This window comes from Morone saxatilis, unplaced genomic scaffold (genome assembly GCF_004916995.1).
Source record: "Morone saxatilis isolate NCDOM2014 unplaced genomic scaffold, NCSU_SB_2.0 Contig6, whole genome shotgun sequence".
Classification (NCBI taxonomy): Eukaryota; Metazoa; Chordata; class Actinopteri; family Moronidae; genus Morone; species Morone saxatilis.
In genome coordinates, this window is record NW_023340206.1 from 10,217,448 (window position 1) to 10,223,568 (window position 6,121).

The window sequence follows — 6,121 nt, forward strand, 5'->3', positions numbered from 1 at the left end:
GCCTGAAAAGAATATCTCTTTGCCCTCTCTTCATCTCTGCTTCTCTCTCTCTCCCTCACTTGCATTCTTTTTCCCATGCTGCCCCGCCATTCAGTTCTCTGCTCCCTCTCTCTCTCTCTTTCCCCCTATCTCTCTCGCTCATTCCCTTGTTTGCCTGGTTGAGCAAGGTGTCTTGAAACAATACCGGGGAGCTTAATCTCCGTACACAAAAAGCCGTTTTTTCCCCTCACCGAACACACGACAACACACACAGCACACACCACACACAACACACCCACATCACCACAACACACAACACCACACACACACACAACACACACACACAGCACACAACACACACACCACACAACAACACACACACACACAGGGCTGTCATCGTGTTTTTTTTTCTTCTGCATGTTTTGTTTCTTATGAGGAAGAGATGAAAATGCAAAAGGGCAAGTAGGTATCACACAAATACTTACTGTGTGTATTCTAGATGACATGATTTACTAACTCTGAATTGACTGAATTCTTTTTGGTCACGTATATTTATACACATAACTCAATCCAAACAATGTAGAAAAGAGGCTAAAAAATTATTTAGATGTCCTGTTTTGGAGGACATTATTTGCAGTGTACTGTTGAGGCCTGCAGGGCTGGAGCAGTGTTTGAAGAGAGTTGTTTAATGTTGGTTTGGCTCGTTCTGAAAGCCCATGATGGCATAACAATAAGATAATATTTGGGTCATTCTTGTTTGATTAGAAGGTTTCTAGGGGCCGATTCCTTTAAATTTTTTTTTTTCAAGCGACGGGCCCTGCAAAGGTGTAGACTGTTTTAGTCGGCTAATGAGGGGGTTGAAAAAAATTTTAAGTGCTGTGGTGTTGGTTAAAAAAGGTTAATTGGAGTGATTTACACACATGGCATTATGTACAAACAGGACACACACACACACAAGAAAATGCAACTAAATCACAATATTTCTCCTGTTTATATTGCCTATTTAATCTTGACGTAGGATATTCCCACTGTGTAGAAAATAATCAAAATTTAATCATTCATCCCAGCAGTAAGTGACATTTACTGGAGTGAAATCTGCTGTAAACAAACCAAAAAAATTAACACATTTGACCTTGACTAAATAATTCTCAAAAGAAATATAAAAAGCAAACCTCCTTTTTGTTCGTCTCAGTGACCTGCATTTAAAGTTGCTTGTTTGATTAATATAAAGAACTCATGTGTAAAAACATTTCCATTGTTTCTTCTTATTCATACAAGTAAAGCTCAGAGCTGCTAGAGGTTTACAAGAGAACTGCATGAATTATACAAAGATGAGTCAATTCCTGTGTTGGTACACATATGGTTACATACAATTATCTGCATAATGGGTGGATAGAAGAAAATCTTTTTATGCACTTTTGCACAACAATGGCGCAAGAGGAGGATACAACTTCCTTCAACTCCGACACCGAAGTCGAATATTGAATATTTAAAGTCAGAGATGGAGATACAGAGACAGTCTAGAGTGCCCATGGACAGGCTCGTCAGCCTGGGCAGTCCTGTGCTGAGGAGGAACAGCCTGCCTAACAAACGATTTGAGAGACTGCTCCTCATGAGGTATACCCACTGATTTAGTGATAGACACGTCAAATACCATGGACTAATCTACTGTAAAGCCATAGTTTGCTGTGCAAGCAACTCGAGTTAGCTTGTTTGAGTGAGTTTGGCTCGTCAAATGCAGTTCATATTATGTGACCAAGCATCTCAGGCAATGTTGTAGCGCAAAAGTAATGTTACTAGTAGTGTCAATGAACTTTCTACAGGGAGTAAATAAGTACGGTAATGCTTTAAAGAAAAGTTATAAGTAGATGTAGATGTTGTGCCATAATCCAAGCTAAGCTCTCATACAGAGGTCCATTTCAAGTCAAGTTTTATTACATTCCACCATGCAAATAAGTACCAAGGCAAACAGGCTGTGCTATTATAAAACTACAGCACCATCAAACAGGAAGCAACATTCACAAATCTACAACATTTAAAGATATGTTTGAAGTCTGTTACAACCCTCATAAATCATTAAAATCTGTTACAGTCCTTCAAACTTGTGAAACGGCTTTTTATCCAATGAATAACTGAATTGATATTCAATAACCTGTGGCAGTCCACAGCAGCCTTAATACACCAGAACCTACACATAAGACATGTATTGTTTTTCCTTACAGTCGCTATCTATCTCAATAATTCCTTCTCTTCCTACATTCATTAAAGTCATGTTTACAATTGCTAAAATTAAACTCAATGTGGAATTTATTTATCTAACAAAATGTTATTTAATTTTCTTCCTCTACAGTTCAATCGCTGCATCACCTCCCAGCTGATCAAGTGGTTCAGCAACTTCAGGGAGTTCTACTACATCCAGATGGAGAAGTTCGCCCGCCAGGCCATCAATGAGGGCGTGACCGCTGCAGAGGAACTGGCGGTAGGCCGTGATGCCGAGCTCTTCAGGGCGCTCAACATGCACTACAACAAGGCCAACGACTTTGAGGTAAGACGAGCCAGAGGGAGGGCTTTCAAATGTGTGAACTTGGTTGATATAAAGGCAGATAATGATCAGTTTGGAGGGAAGCCCAGAGTTGTTCAACTCAACAATGTAAATTATAACAATGACAAGCAAGACTGAGAACATATATTGTCGTGTTTGTTCACTGCAAACCCTCTCAAATCAAGTCAAGTTTTTTGAATGATGCAGCCTATGTCAAAATCTAACTCCAGTTTTGAAAAGTTTAACTTTAACTAAAGGATTACATGCTTGCATAAATTACCCTAAACCCTTCTAAACTTTTTGTAAAATACACACACACACACAATATTTTCCTCAATACAAGGTCTTCATTTGTTGGAATTCTGTATAAAATGTTAGTTTGCCTTCAGTAAGTCAGTATGTGATTGATTTGAATTAAAAAAAACAAAAAAAACTTTTCAGTACAGTTGTAACAAGTTTCGTTTAACCAACACACATTTAAAAAAAGACTTCATTAACAAACTGTTTCTCAGTTATCTTTCGAAACTGTGTCAAAACTGGATTCAGCACAACACACACACACACACTCACACAAACGTCCTCTACCAAGTCAGCTGTTCAGAGCGCAACAGTCACCTCACGATTCTGCTGAGGTGTGGATGTCGCAGCGTGTGTGTGTGCGTGTGTTTGTGTGTGTTCGATGAGGCGAAAGAGGACGCCGCTCGAGGCACGGGTGTCCTTGTCAAAGCGATTTGCAGAAGTCACATTCTCTCCCTCACTTTTTCTCTCCCAATATTGGTCTAAGGGGACCTGAGGGCCCTTAAACTATTCAACGTAACATCAGCAGCATTTAGATGTCCATTAGCACACACCTCACCACTAACACACACACACACACACACACACACACACACACACACACACTTTTGTTGTCTTTGTCTTGCTTAGGGAGAGAAATGTTGAAGCTTAAATGCACAGAGTAAGATCTGCAGACAAAACACACAGGGAGACTTGTGGGCGAATGCATATCAAATGCTTTGCATGCTTTGCATAACAAGAGTCAGGCAGATTTTCACAGGTGTGTATGAAAAGGACCTGTACAGGAAGAAGACACACACATGGAAATCATTTGTGTGTGTTGATTTCAGCTGGTTGTCAGTGGGGTTATGTTTAGGGACTCTGGGGTGAGGTTCATCCTGGGGTCAGGAGTTGGAACCATGACTGTGGCTTTGCATAGTTTAGCCTTTCAGCCACACATCAATGACAATGATTCTAAGATTTCCCACTGTTCAGGCCTCCATTAGTTTCAGTTCATTTCAGTGCAATATGAAAATAAACTTGAAGACACTTGAAACCAGAAACTAAGATATGCAAACCTTAACAGTCAACATTTAGTTGTCATAGTTTAAATAGTGTAGTAGTGCATTTGGGAGCAGTGACTGTTTTGAAAACCCTGCCTTAGTGGTGCATTTGATGAAACGCCAATGGAAACAGTGGCACTGCTTTCAATATCTTTCTTTGAACGCATGCACCATCAACAATGGGGTTTGTTGATGGTGCATACCCTGACCGTGCACTGCTAAACAGACAACTAACTACATTAATTCATCTGCCAATTCTTTTCTCAGTTAATTGTTTAATTAAATAAAAAAAATGGTGAATGTTACAACTTGTACAACAAGTGACACACAGACTCGATATTCACCACAATACATCATGCAGACCTCTACTTTCAAGTGTTTACACGTCGTCTGATATAAATGGAAACTAAGGGAGAAGAGGTAGAAAATCAATATAAACACTTATAATAAGGTGTTGGAAATGGTCAAGATTTGTAGTTAAATTTGTTGCTGAGTTAAAGAATGCGTGTAATAATGTGTGTTTGCAAAGGTAGGTATACATTTTCTTCCTGTACTTTGTCCCCTTTACTGCCGTCTCTCCCTTCACCTCCCTCTTTCCTCCCTCCCTCCATCCTTTCGTCCGTCTGCCCTGAGGGAACATTACTGGCTAGGGACCTCTCTCTCTCTCCTTCTCTCACCCTTTCTCTCCCCCCTCTGTCAAACTCAGAGGCGTGAAACTGGAACCACGGCCGATTCAGCAAGTCTCCCGACATACACACACATACATCTACTCCTACGACACACACACACACTGAAGTCTTCTCCTTTTGCCAAATTTAGCATCATCAGAGTTCCACCTTGGTTTGTCCCCCATCACACCCACCTGCACTCCTCCCCTCCTTCCTCCTCTTTTGGCTCTTTCCTTGCCCCCTCTCCTTCCTCCCACCCTTCCTGCTGAATCTGTCCTCTGTCGATATGTTCTCTCCGTCACCTCCTCTCCTTATCCTCTCCTTCTCTTATCCCTCTTTCATTTCTCTTTGTCCTCTCCTCCCTATCTATCCCCTTTTCTTTCTCTTCTATTGTGCTTCTCTCTCATGACCCTCCACTCCTCTCCCCTCCTTTCCTTTTCTGTCGTCCCACCCTTAACTCCTCCTGACTCCCATCTCTTGTCTCTCTTTTGTCATTTTTTTTCACACTCCTCATCTACATCATCTCCTCATCTTTATGCCCCAACAGCTTTTATTTCTTCCATAAAAATCTGCTCTTTGTCAAATTAACTGCTCAAAGAACGCCTTACAAGGTTAAATAATTTGCATTTATTATGTTTTTCTGGTTAAAAGAAAAACGTAATCTGAGTCAACAGTCTTCGGTTTGATGGGTTGAAAAAAAGCGTGTCATTAGTCAACGTACACGGGCAGCATTTTAAATAGTCATTGTAGATTATTGCTGTGGAAAGGTGAGTGTAATTTGTCGGGAGTTTGTGTGCGTGTTGTCTTCCATAGTTGGCGTAAACAGGCCTCAGTAATTATAGCAGCTTCATTAATTACCTCCTCCTCCCCTCCACCAGCCACATTCTTTCAACTCTTCTTTCTTGTTTACCTCTCTCGCTCCATCCTTGCAGTCTCCGCTCTCCTCCTTACCCTCCGCTCCCCAGTCTCTGAAACAGTTCTGTCCTAATTGCAGCTCTGCCCACTAACTAATGAGGAAGGCAAAGAAAGGAAGGAATGCTGGAGAAAGGGAAAGGAAATGGGGAATAGTCTCATCTTCAAAAAAAGAGGGAAAACAAAAAGAGATTTTCTTTGCCAGGACACTCAGGGAAAGGTGTCAGCTTCTACCTTCTGCCAAGAGGAAGGGAAACGTTTCCTCTTTTGGCTTTTTTTTATTTTATTTTGAGAACAGATTGACGAGTGGTTAGTTAAGGCTGCCAGCAGCATTGGGCATGGCACTCTTAACTTGTGTGTGTTAAAGTTTTGGTGCAATATTTGAAGCACACCTACGCTTTGGGGACTTCAGCACACGCACACTCTGCCGAACTCTCACACAAACTAAGGCCGAGAGCTTAGAAAGTTGTTATATTTTGGTGTGTGTGTGTGTGTGTGTGTGTGAGCATGTGTGCGACAATGAGAGGGACAATGAGATGTTTTTATGAAGCCTTCTAGAGGACGTTCTCATCTTTCCAGTTCAAGGATCCTCGCTGTCTCTGTCAGCACCAAACGACAGCACAGCTGCGCCTCACACATTCACACACACATATGTTCACGTATACACACACACACACACA